A 13,441-nucleotide genomic window follows, 5' to 3' on the forward strand; every position below is an offset into this window, starting at 1 on the left:
GCTCAAAAAGGAACTCCTTGAAGACACCCCATAAACCACAATACATGATACCAATTCACTCTGTAAGCATGAGAAACCAACACTAGTTGACTCCATTATTATTAATATTTAAATTTGTATACCACCTTTCATCCACAGATCTCAGGGTGCTTCACAACATAAAAATAGAAGATAAAAAGCACAAAATACATAATAAAAACAAGAACAGAACAGAACCAATAACTCCACCCCACCCTCCATTCACATAAACCAAGAATAATCCTCTTGTGCAAGACTAGTTCCACGACTACAGGCACTGTGTTTTTAATTCAAAACAAAGCAATCTAACTTGACAAAAATCAGCAAAAGACAAAAAGAAAATTGCATTTCTGGCAAAGAAGTGCCACCGGTTATGGTGCAATTGTTGTCTCATGAGAGACATCATCACTTCAGCATGCATACGTATTCTTCAGCACCTTTCAGAAGTAATTCCTTCTCCCCTGTAAAGTTACAGTTGTGTGACTCATAATGGAAGGATAAAGTTCATCATCTGCCTGGGAAACAAACAGCCAAGTACTGTATCAGATTACCTATGAATCAGCTAGGCACACCAAAATGACCTTTGGCTCCTTGAACAATGGATTGGCCAACTGTCTTCAGTAAATAATTTAATAGGGTGTATTTATATTGTCCCCTTTGAAGGCAACACATACAGCCCACTAAAAAAAATTCTACACCCCTAGAAGTAAAGCACATGGCATATGAAGTTATTTGACTGAAACCTGCAAATAAATATAGCAATGCAATTAACAAAACTACACTAAATGTGCTGGCGTGCTTTGGTGGTCACGAAGAGTCGGACACAACTAAATGACTAAACAACAACACTAAATGTTCCTTCAAATAATAGAGTTAACAGGTAAACAGGATTGTAGCATAATAATCTCTAGATGACTTCAATTTATTGGATAAGAATCTAGAGAAAGTGGAAAATTAAGTGGCAATCAAATTTCAGAGGCACAATTCCTAATTTCTGGTAGAAATCAAAACTTATGATATGATATGATGTTTATTTTAAAGCACCATGTCATTTTGCCATAATATTTATTTGAGGAAGAGGAGGTTAACTCAATTTATTGTGATAAGGTGAGCTGTTACATGGTGGTCCCTGTTCATGAAGCAAAAATTACAATTCAGAGTATGTACCTGGTAGTCCGTATTTTATTTCATAACACTTTCTCTTACAATAAAAACTTAAGGTAGATGTAGAGAAAAGAGATAAACTGTTCAAATTTAAATGAAATTCATTTTGCTAGAAAGATGTCAGTTTCATCTCATTATTTCTCAAATATAATTTACACAAATAGAAATTGAAAAATACTGGATTTATCCCACATTAGATTATTTGTACTGACAAATAGTCCCAAGAGGAGGGAATCACAACAGTCTGTAGGGTGCAATCCAGCGTCATGCATTTTACATCCTATTTATTTCAGTGAGAGAGCTAAGCACATGTTAAATCTGTTGAAATCAGTGAGACCAAAGAGTATTTAACTTTAACTAGATTATGCCCTAGGAATTATAACTGACCATTTCACAATATAACACAGGGCTGTAAAACTGTATATAAGAAAATTGAATAATATGCAGAAACAAAATTCCATACTTAACAGTGAATTTCTGTTCTTTACAAGTGAACAAGATCAGCTAGATGGGGAAGGAACTATGTTCTGGGACCAGAAAACAGTCCCCAGTATCTTTCTGAAGCGCAACTCCCACCATGACATCCAGGCCAGCTGACTTCCTGCCTCAAGGTGAGAGGTATCTGACATGAGAATCACAATAAAGAAAGTAAAAGGGAAGAAAACAAAGGGAAGATTAGATGATGAAATGCTCACACTCCAGTTCCAACTCTCTTCCCAGAAGTCCAACAGGCCAGAAGAATAAAAGCTGAGCCTGAAAACAGTGGACCCCTTCATCCTAACTTCTCTACACTTGAAAACACCAGCAATAAACACCCAGTCCTTGCTGTACAAGTGGTGTTCTGGAGCACTAGAAGAAGGAGGACAGGCACTTTTCCAGGCCACAAGAGGCATATGATTGGAAGACACTGGTCATCTTCCAATCGCTTTCCTACACCCACTGTGCAGCTGTGAAGCAGCAGTGTCCATATTAGTCAGCATCATTCAGGCAGCAATCCAGAGAGCTACATGAATGAGAGACGACCAAGACTCTAACCAACCCCTTCAAGCTTCTCCCCATAGCTGGCCACAGTGGTTTCTGAGATGGCTGTGGGAGAACTGCAAGTATAAGTTTGGAGGGTGGGAGAGAGGTCCAATGATCTGAACACAAATCACTAAGTCCCTCCCCAGTCAGTCCCTGATTCCACCCATGGAAGTAGGGGGGGAAATGCCTCCAGACTTTGCAAGGCCACACTATACCATCAGCTAGGCCAGGTATACGCTCCTTCAGATATACAGGACCGAGGCCATTTAGGGCTTTAAAGGTCAGCACCAACACTTTGAATTGTGCTCGGAAACGCAGATCTCTCAGGACTGGTGTTATATGGTCTTGACGGCCACTCCCAGTCACCAGTCTAGCTGCCGCATACTGAATTGCAGTTTCCAAGTCACCTTAAAAGGTAGACCCACGTAGAGCGCATTACAGTAGTCCAAGCGGGAGCTAACTAGAACATGCACCCCTCTGGCAATACAGTCTGCGGGCAGGTAGGGTCTCAGCCTGCGTATCAGTTGGAGCTGGTAGACAGATGCCCTGGACACAGAATTGACCTGTGAGTCCAAAATGACTCCCAGGCTGCATACCTGGTCCTTCAGGGACACAGTTGCCTTATTCAGGACCAGGGAGTCCCCCACACCCGCCCATCCCCTATCCCCCAAAAACAGTACTTCTGTCTTGTCAGGATTCAACCTTAACCTGTTAGCCACCATCCATCCTCCAACCACCTCCAGACACTCACACAGGACCTTCACCGCCTTCACTGGTTCTGATTTAAAAGAGAGGTAGAGCTGGGTATCATCTGCATACTGATGAACACCCAGCCCAAACCCCCTGATGATCTCTCCCAGTGGCTTCATGTGGATGTTAAAAAGCATGGGGGAGAGGACGGAAGCCTGAGGTACCCTACAAGTGAGAGCCCAGGGGTCTGAACACTCATCCCTCAACACCACTTTCTGGACATGGCCCAGGAGGAAGGAGTGGAACCACTGTACAACAGTGCCCCCAGCTCCTCTAGACGGTCCAGAAGGATGTCATGATCGATGGTATCGAAAGCCGCTAAGAGATCCAGCAGAACTAGGAAACAGCTCTCACCTTTGTCTCTAGCCTGCCAAAGATCATCGACCAGCACGACCAAGGCAGTTTCAGTCCCATGATGAGGCCTGAATCCCGACTGGAAGGGATTCAAATGGTCCGCATCCTCCAGGCGTGCCTGGAGTTGTTCAGCAACCACCCGCTCAATCACCTTGCCCAAGAATGGAAGATTTGAGACTTGGCAATAGTTGGCCATATTGGCCGGGTCCAGGGATGTTTTTTTTAAGAAGCAGTTTAATGACCGCCTCTTTCAGCGGGGCTGGGAAGAATGGAGACACACTGAATCCTGGACCAACAACATCTGGAGAGCCACATTTTCCCCACTCCTGTCATATATGCTGTCCCTTGTATTTATGTAAAAAAAAAGTTACTTGGCAGCTCTAATATTTCTTTATGAACAAAGTATATTTTCCCACACATTTTAGCTTAAGGTTTTAAAAGTTTCTGTTCAGTGAGCAAAACAGACACTGATTTATCTGTGTTTTGGAACTGCTCTCATGCTAATTTTATCCCTGCAATCCTTATAATTTCATCCTTGATGACTCAGCACAGCAACTGCTGAACAATTAAAAGACTCAAAACGGTTGCTCCCTAAGGCAGTCTGCTTTAAAAAATAGTGATCATATGTTCTCATAAATAATCCACTTCCTCAGCCTTTTCTCTTCAGATATCAGAATTCATTCTTAGCCAATTAAGGGACATAGCCCAGCCACATTAAATAATACTGAAAGAATTTGTCCGGTTTCTAGGCACAGCTTTTTACACAGTATCTGTAAGTTGAGAATAGTTGTCCAAAACAAGTCTAACTCATGACTGATCAGACACTGCTTCATGAGAAAAACATTCAGACACAAAACTGCTTAGAAGCACAGCTATCCAAACAGTACAACTGATGATGCAGCAGTACAACCCACCCCCAAACCATCTGTGAGCAAGTGGGAAAATGGTTGAGTAAACCTAGGCTTGCTGTATGTCCGAAAAATTCCAGACATGTATGGAAATTGGACATCTAAAATGGCAACCGGTGGGATTTTAGAATTTTAAGACATGTCCGGAATTTCCTGCATATATAGCAAGTAATCCACACACACACGGTTTTCTTGTTTTGTGTGTCTGTGTGTATGCCAGCGAGGCTTTCTGTCCTGCTTCAGCCACCATTGGCTTTCCTTTTTGGCCCCTTCCTCCACCTCCCGGCGTGTTTGCTTGACGCACCGCTCTGGCCCCGCCCGCCATATGGCCACCGCCTTCGGAGGGAAGAGAGAGCGACAGGAACACCCAGGCATTTGTGAGGCAAAGCACTCAGCAGGGAGGACATGAAGCGCCCCCTTCCTCTAGTACCTCCCTCTCTCTCTCTCTCTCTCTCTCTCTCTCTCTCTCTCTGGGCTCCTGGGGTGGGCGGCAAGGGTGTCATCTCCCCTCCTTGAGAGCCTCTTTGGTCCTTCACCCCTGGAGGTCTCCAGGTCTCCTCCCCACCTTAGCACCCCTGTCTGGCCTCTGGAATCACTGCTCTGGTGAGGTCTTCAAGCTCCGACTCTTGAACTTGGGGGGGGGGCTGCCACCCAGGCTAGACGTGGGGCTCTGCTAAGGCTGGGGCAGTATTCTGCTGCCTTCTGGGCTGCCTCACAGCAGCAGCAGGAAGTTGCCACCATCTCCTCCTGCATCTTCCTTCTCCCTGTCCAGCAGCTCACAGGGCTGCTCACTCCCTCATGCACACGCCCCTTTCCCACTACAACATGCTGGTGTAGCTTCAGCACAACTTCTAGCCCTTCCCTTGGGGCGGGTGGATGAGGTGTCCCCAGCTCTCCTTCATACAAGCTGACACACACACCATTTTGTCTTTCAATGTGTTTTCAGTCAATTATCTAAATGAATCCTAACGTGGAACTGCTAATTCAAAAATCAGTTTTGCAATGCAGTACAAGTCATAAGTGGCAGGTCTGCAACAAAAAGTTGCAGTGTGGGTTGCTTCTGTTCAGGGCCCTAGCCTCTCCATTCCGTTCCATTCCTCCCAACCACCCCCACATATACTACCATTCTACCTTGACTTAGAATGTTGAGTCACCACTGAAGAGGGGGAGCAGAAAGGATATTCATGTCAGATATTTATTTCTCCATTTTGCAGTGGACACATTTGTACCCCACCCTGGCTGCATGAAGATATTTTACTTCTTTGTGGGTGTCTATGGATACTTTCACTTATGTCACTGGAGACATTTGAAAGCAGCTTCTAAATACGAACCAGGAAAGAAATACTCCAAACCAGGAGTTGCCAATCTTTTCGGACCATTCTGAACTTTGAACTAGTCCTGTGAGCACCAGGCACAGAATGGCTGCCTTGGAGGCGGGCGGGGTGGGGGACGGGAAGACATCGCAACACAACATGGCTGCCATGGTGGTGCAGGATAACAGAAAACTAGAGAACATACAGTCGTTGCCACTTCTCTAGACCATCTCATGCTTGCCATGAGAAGTCACTTATGTTCTGCTGGTCCTGATTGTGGAAATCACAAAATATTGATTTACACACAGAGACATGCTGTGCTGTCTATAAACAACAGGGGACATTTTTCAGCACCAGGAAAAATATATGAAGTGGCAACATCTCTCTCTTGCACACACACTCACACACATATTTTCCCTCAAACACCACACAGAGAGACACACACCCCTTGGCTCCCTGCCCAAGTGCGTCTTTTCTTCTCTCTCACAGATGACACTTTCATACAGACTTCCCCATCTCACATAAAACACCTCACATAAACACCTCACATAAACACCTCACATGCATCTCTCCCCCTCTCTCTGGAAGGCTTCCATTGAAAATAGAAAGACCGACAGAAAACAGTGATAGAATCACCCTGTATATGCTTCTGAATCATGTTCAACTGCTCATAAAATATTCCTAATATATATAAAAAGTCAGAGGCCGCCACTTTTCTAGCGTAGAAAGAGTATCTGGCATTAAATTGAAAGGTATGGCCACAAGATGGCAGTGTGAAACAACTGACTTACCCATACAGATGAAAGGCTCAGATACTTTGTGCTACAGAAAACAGAGCTTTCCTGGATTCTGAGACGCTTCTTTTTTAATTCTCTGGTTTGTACATCACTCAATTTTATCTGTGATATATATCATTCTGTTTTAGGGAATGTTACCGAACATCATTATCACCTTTTTATTCTTTTAACATTAACCACTTTTTATTATATTATGAGGTGTAAACAAACAAACAAAAATACCGTACATTGTAAAAATAAATAAAACTTACCAGCTTCTACCCTATCCTTACATAGAGTGGCTAAAAATAGTTTTTTAAAAACCTCATAACTTGCATCACCTCCCCCTAAAATCAGTCCTGCCAGCTGATCTTCCCCAAGGTCCATTTTAAAACATTCTCCACTCCTGCCAAGCTCCTAAACTAGAAATTGGGGTAGGGGGAGAGGGAGGGGGGAGAGGGGCGGCCAGGAAGAAGAAGCATTTGCCACTAAGAATCAACAGGAAAAGGAATGACCCTATTTCATTCCTGTTATCTCATCAGAGGTGCATTTGGAGGTGCACATGTTCACAGCATAAATGAAGAGTTCCAGTCCAATTTTTAAGCTTTCCCTGCCAGTGACCCCGAGTTCAGCGACTGTTGAGCCCCAACTCCTTCAGCCAGCCTAGTGATTAAATTTAATCGGATTTCTCTTGAGGGGTTTTGTACTCAAACATGGCTCCTCTCCAAACAACAATCTCAAGAGAAAGTACCACATCTAAGACTCCGCTGAGTTAGTGTATCATGTTCCACATATGTTCTTCAAGACTGGGTGTGGATGTGGTTGCGGCTTCATAATGCAGAAATCTTCTACAGCAAACTGTCCTTTTAACCACAAATAACTTCTCCCTTTCTTTATAAGGAACACTTGGCTAAAAGGAAAGAGTTTTGGATGTTTTTTTAGAGAGAGAAAGGAAGTTAACTTTCATGTCCATTCTCAAAGAATGGACATCAGATGATTGTGTAATTTTCACCCTCTGTATAAAACATCAAGCAGATAACAGTATGGCACAATTTTTAAAACACCTTTGTTTTATATGTTGGAACTGTCTTCTGCTTCATATTATGCAGGACAAACAATGCATACTTAACATCAAAATGCTTAACTCAGCATGTTTAAAATGAAACTCAGTACAAAATGCTACTTGTGAAGACACAATATTAACCTTTTTACTTTCTATAATTAAGAAGGCATCAAGGAACATGTGGTTTGAATGTTGTTGACCAATAGGGTGGAAACTTTAAAGAAAAAAGTCATCTATAGGAACACGGCTCGTAACATTGCAAACATTACAATTCTATCGTTACAAGCCACCAATTTTTTTTTTTACAGAAACTAAAAACTACAGGTGTTTTTTTTTTAAAAAAAAAGGAGAATGATACTTTTGTACACCACTGCAATCTCTGAGCGGTGCGAAATTCCAGAGGTTCCAGGCTTACCTATGTTTTGTGTTTCCTTTTGGAAATGAGGCACAGTGGAGACTTTGGTGTCTTTATGATATATGGTTTATTCACACACACATATAACCTGAGCCTGTGATGAGAGGGTTCACAGCATTAACACCCCAAAAAGGTCTTGTTTCTGCCATAGCCACAGCCTTGCATTTAAGCAGAGATCCACCATTTCTCTGACTTTCCAACTTGCCGCCTTGTTTCTCAGGAATGTATACTTTTTATACCTCTTCATGAGCATTCTTCCACTGAGGAAAACATACTACACTGGTCAGCTTTATATTTTTAATTTTACTAACAAGGATTATGCTTCAAAAGTTCACTCGTTGTCTAGGCTTCAGTACAGAGGACAAAGCACTGGAGAGTTTCTCCCTGACTGTCTGCTCCATGCCATGCCAGTTGGTGTGTGTGTGTGTGTGTGTGTGTGTGTGTGTGTGTGTGTGTGTAGCAACTCTCTAGTACAGTGGTACCTCATGTTACATACTTAATCCGTTCCGGAGGTCCATTCGTAACCTTAAACTGCTCATAACATGAGGCACGCTTTCTCTAATGGTGCCTCCTGCTGCTGCCATGCCGCCAGAGTGCGAATTCCGTTCGCATCCTGGGGCAAAGGTCATAACAAGGGGCATCTACTTCCAGGTTAGCGGAGCACATAACCTGCAGCATTCGTAAGGGGGACGGTACGTAACACGAGGTACCATTGTACCAAGCTAGTTTCCTTTGAGAACTTTTGTTTGGATTCTAACTTGCTTCTCCATTCACATAAGAGAGATACCTGTCAACAATACCGGCTAACTGTCCCTTCATCTGAATTCTCCAGGGCCATATCCCACACTATTCCCAATGATAATTCAACCCAGTGGGGCTTTAGAAGACAAGCTTACTTGCTTTAGAAGGCAAGCACTCTTATGTCTTCTATGCATTTTGTATAATGGTAATAAAATATTGACTGGCGTTTCTTAGATCTTTTGATTCACAAACACTTCCTCATTCTCATTTTGCCACCTACCCCAAATTCTGGAGGTTGTTAGAAGCTAACATTTATTTTCTTTGTTGAAATCAGAGTACAAGTAATCTGAAGGACACATAAGGAGTTAAATAATTTGGCTGCATGATAAGACTGTACTGAATGACATGTTTTCTTGTTTTCCTACAAAATGGTAATCAAGCTGATAAATGATACACAGGTTTCATGGGAGTCGTTTGGGGAACTTTCTGCATTACAAGCACTCATTCCAAAGTAGGGAAGACAAGAAGATAAAAAATTTACCTTCAGGCAAAGTGGGGGGGGGGGCAGCAGATACAGACATATTTAAAATGCCAATGTATGTTTAACTGGCAAGTGCAAGAGAAACAAAACAACAAGCAACGGGATGCCCCTGTTGGTATTTTTATGTCAGTATTCTTACAAAATGATTATTTTGCAAACAAGGCACATGTTTTATTTATGAACTTCTTCTTCAAATTAAAAATGTTCACATACAAAAAGCAACTCCACTATTGCTCACTATGTACAATGGGGATTTTATCAATCCAAAGATACTGTTCAATGTCAACAAAATACAGGAGCTCTACACTCAAAGCCCTTCTTTGAAAAACCGCAATGGGAAAGGCTCCACCAGTATTATGTTTTATAATTATGGGAATTCTTGCCTAAATTTTCCCCAGTTAACTATGGGTTTCTACAAGCACTAGCTCCCAAATTAGTTTGAGATTAGTACCACCACATGGATTTCAGACCAGACAACTGGTAGCTTATAGGCACAAATACAGAAATACAGGTATCTTCATTAAGACAATGTGCTTTAAAATACACACACACACACACACACACACACTTCTTATCACCACTAAGCAAAGCACCTGAAGAAAATCCAAGATTTTTTAGATCTAAGATATAATATGTGCACATAAAAAGAGGTATAGATGGGTCTTCACAAACCATGTATTAATGACGTGCGATTTCTCAAAATCTGATCAAGGTGAAAGGCTGGTTCACATGGGCAAGTTCATCACCTTTTATTTGACTATTCAGCACTTTAACTTGCAGTATTTCAAAAGCATATATATATTCTTAAATTGCATATTTATGAAATTGAACAATATCCAGTGTCGCCAGTAGAGACATCCTCTGAACACTGGTCCACAATCCAGTTATAGCACATAGATTTATTGTGCTCCACAATTATTTGAGGTTGTGATAGCTGGAGCCTGGTAAATGCAGACACTACCTTGTTTGGGATACTTGAGAGTATTGAGATCCAGTGTGGTGTAGTGGTTAAGAGCAGTAGACTCATAATCTGGTGAACCAGGTTCGTGTCCCCGCTCCTCCACACGCAGCTGCTGGGTGACCTCGGGCCAGTCACACTTCTCTGAAGTCTCTCAGCCTCACTCACCTCACAGAGTGTTTCTTGTGGGAGAGGAAGGGAAAGGAGATTGTGAGCCGCTTTGAGACTCCTTAGGGTAGTGAGAAAGCGGGATATCAAATCCAAACTTCAGAAGTGGTTTCCCATTTTACAACCATGAATGGCACACTTTTGTTCTTCACACATAACACATTCTTTTTTATAGATTTCACACTGTTTAAAAACAAAGCCATGTAGACAACATGAAGGACAGAAAAATGTACACAGGGAGCTGCATCAATCTTTCCAAAATCTTACTCTATCAACATCCAATAGAAGGATAAAGTGTCTAATAAAATCCAGACGTGTTTGTTCAAGCAATCCACAGCTTCCTTAAAAAATAATAAAAATAAAGAAAGCAATCTTGCTTTTTAACAAATTCTTTAAAAGTTTGGCTATATTATGCTAGAGAACATCCTTTTTCCTGTACAAACTAGATTTATTTTGTATCCAAATACGATGCAAGAAATGAACACAAAGAAGGAAGCACAGCTAGGCTGCTTCCCAGTTTAGAGCATGATGAAGCCAAGACAAATACTGCAGAAGTTTGGTTTGTATATTGGCAGCCAGTTAGATACTGCAATTTTCTGGAAGAGTCTCTTGAAACTTAGCAGAAACCTATTTCCTTTCTAGTTTCCAGAAACTATGTACAAATCTTTTAACTCCAAATCTTATTGGCAACACTGATTGCTGGCTATTGCTGAAATCTTTTGAGTAGCCTCAGAACCATTGTGTTTCACAATATGAATTTACAGATGCTGTAATTACTTAACAACTAGTAATTCCCTTTGAAGACAATGATACTTGCATCATGCAAATAAACACACAGGACAGATGTGCTCTATGTAATTAAGAAAGCAAACAATATTGTGATAGTAAACCCCAAACTAGTGCTGACAACTCTTCATCTCTTCTGATTCTCTTAAAGGTAAAGGGACCCCTGATCATTAGGTCCGGTCGCAGACGACTCTGGGGTTGCGGCGCTCATCTCGCTTTACTGGCCGAGGGAGCCGGCGTGCAGCTTCCGGGTCATGTGGCCAGCATGACTAAGCCACTTCTGGCGAACCAGAGCAGCGCACGGAAACACCGTGCAGTGTTTAATCCCCCCTTCCCCAGTTGATTTATGACATTTGTGGGTTATCAACACATCAGCTAAGATTTTAGTCTAAAATGTGGCTGTTTCAGCAGGAAGATCTCAGGAAATTTAGGAACATTATAGGCATATAAAGGATAATGTGTCTTGGAAAGCAAAAGCTTTAAAGAAAACAGATATGCTTGTTAGGATTATAAAGTCATGCTGAAAACTCATTTTTAAAAGCTTAGAACAGTATTAAATTTTCTTGGGTATACCATGGTCAGGAAAGCATTGTAATGGATACAATGAAAACAGAAACTCTGGAATGTGTGTGCCGTGTTAATATAGCAAAACTGTCCTGCTCCTAATCATGAGAATCACACAAGATATATGAATTGTACCTTCACATGCCAGAAATTTCTGCCCCCAAATATGAAAGGTTTGCTCAGAAAAGCCATTAAGGAATATCCAAATATTTCTGTAGTATTAGACTGCTTTTGACAGGCAGCTTCAATTATCATGTAAGCTGGTAGCAGTAGAAATGCAATATCTGAAAAAATATTTTTTAAAAACCCCAACACTAACCAGATAATATGCACCTGCCATACATACCCCAACACATAATTCCTCAGCTCCTTACATCTGGCAAATATTAATATGGAATGTCTACCATCCTACACACAGCTAATTATGTAATGCCTAGTGACTATATAGCTGTGTCACGATGCAAAATTCCCATAACTTTCCAAAATGTGTAGGTTTCCAATCTTATAAATCTTATAAATTCTCCTAACAATTAACAACGAACAAAGGTCACTGCCTCATCTCCTCAATATCCCCACATGTGAAGTTTATTTTCAGACATTCATGTGTTTAGAAGGAACGTCTGAAGGGGTAATATACCGTATTTTTCGCTCTATAACACGCACCCGACCATAACACGCACGTAGTTTTTAGAGGAGGAAAATCCATAGGCATGCCACCCGTAGGCATTTCCTCCATAACACGCACAGACATTTCCCCTTACTTTTTAGGAGGGAAAAAGTGAGTGTTATGGTGCAAAAAATACGGTATGTGCATTCTTCTGGTTGTACTTAGAAGACTCCATGTCATCTAAGCTGAACACACATCTCAGTGCACTAATGTCTGTGAGATACCCATACATGGGGATATAGGAGACAGAGCAAGCATCTGTACCCCACTCTCTTGACACAGTTGTAGCACTCATGTTAGGCATAGGCAAACTGAGCCCTCCAGACGTTTTTTGGGACTACAACTCCCATCATCCCTGACCACTGGTCCTGTTAGCTAGGGATGATGGGAGTTGTAGTCCCAAAAAACGTCTGGAGGGCCTAGTTTGCCTATACAGTGGTGCCCCGCAAGACGAATGCCTCGCAAAACGAAAAACGCGCAAGCCGAAAGGGTTTTTCGGTTTTTGCGTTGCTTCGCTAGACGATTTTCCCTATGGGCTTGCTTTGCAAGACGAAAACGTCTTGCGAGTTTGTTCGCTTTTTTCTTAAAGCCGCTTGAAGAGGCGCAGTTGCGACGGACCATGCTTCGCAAGACGAAAAACATCGCAAGACAAAAAAAGACTCGCGGAACGAATTAATTTCGTCTTGCGAGGCACCACTGTACCTGCCTCATGTGTCCAGGCAAATGCCTGAAGAGGGCTTGAAGGACTGAGACTAGGAAGAAGCAAGTTCAAACTATAAAAATTGGGGGCTTCTCTCTCAGTGCCACATTTCACATGCCATGCAGCTAACCCATAATTTAGTGCAACCTGAGCAAACAGGAATGAGTTTGGAACTGTGGTTCACCACTGTTGTGTCGTCCAGACTGCCAAGCAATGGTAAACACTAACTGGTTAGTTTTAAACAAACTGACTTGGAACTATAGTTTCTGAAGCAATAAACTTCTTTAAACTAACAGTTCCGGGTCCAGATGGTACAGCAAGCTGTTCTTAATAAAAAGCTAAAGTTTCTAACTTTTCTTGGCTGCACAGGCGAAGGAGAAGGCTGTGGGTCTGAGGCTCACTACAGCTTGGTCATGAGGCACAAAACTATGGTTTGGTATTGTATGCAAACAAAGTTACTGTATTCTGTCACACAGGGCTAGAATGCTGCCCTGAACCTCTTGGAGGCAGGAAATGATAAAACTGTAATAAT

At 42.0% G+C, this 13,441-nt stretch overlaps 1 protein-coding gene across 3 annotated transcripts in view; it reads right to left on the bottom strand.

The window, feature by feature from the left end:
* The window catches only part of NHSL1 (NHS like 1), a 137,709-nt gene that overhangs the window by 91,661 nt on the left and 32,607 nt on the right, over positions 1-13,441 (bottom strand). The window lies entirely within an intron of this gene.

The sequence above is a fragment of the Podarcis raffonei genome, chromosome 3 (assembly GCF_027172205.1).
Source record: "Podarcis raffonei isolate rPodRaf1 chromosome 3, rPodRaf1.pri, whole genome shotgun sequence".
Taxonomy (NCBI): domain Eukaryota; kingdom Metazoa; phylum Chordata; class Lepidosauria; order Squamata; family Lacertidae; genus Podarcis; species Podarcis raffonei.